Raw genomic sequence first — 411 nt, 5'->3', positions numbered from 1 at the left:
GGGGCTCGAACCCACGAACCGCGAGATCATGACCTAAGCGAAAGTCGGATGCTTAAACGACTAAGCCACCCAGGCGCCCCAAACAAGAAATACTTCTCTATATGCAAACATGTAAATGCAACAAAGGATAGTCAGTTGGTCTACAAATATTGAGTGCCAGTGATAAATGGGTTCTATGCACATGATGCTTTTTATCTGTCGTAATCCCATCAAGCTTCCTACAATTTTAGAGCTAAAGTAAACTTCACATCATTCATCCAGCCTCATTCTATGCTTTAGAATGCTGGGACTCAGGGGCGCCTGGGTGGCTCAGTCGGTTAAGCGTCCGACTTCGGCTCAGGTCATGATCTCACAATTCGTGGGTTCGAGCCCCACGTCGGGCTCTGTGCTGACAGCCAGCTCAGAGCCTGG

The 411-nt window shown here is 48.7% G+C and overlaps 1 protein-coding gene across 1 annotated transcript in view; it reads left to right on the top strand.

Moving 5' to 3' along the window:
* NLK (nemo like kinase) overlaps positions 1-411 on the top strand; it is a 168,432-nt gene that overhangs the window by 156,989 nt on the left and 11,032 nt on the right. The gene's annotated exons all lie outside the window — the stretch shown is intronic.

The sequence above is a fragment of the Crocuta crocuta genome, unplaced genomic scaffold (genome assembly GCF_008692635.1).
Source record: "Crocuta crocuta isolate KB4526 unplaced genomic scaffold, BGI_CrCroc_1.0 scaffold149, whole genome shotgun sequence".
NCBI classification, from domain to species: Eukaryota; Metazoa; Chordata; class Mammalia; order Carnivora; family Hyaenidae; genus Crocuta; species Crocuta crocuta.
The sequence above is the reverse complement of the archived record's forward strand: the minus strand, read 5'-3'. Positions and strand labels throughout refer to the sequence as shown.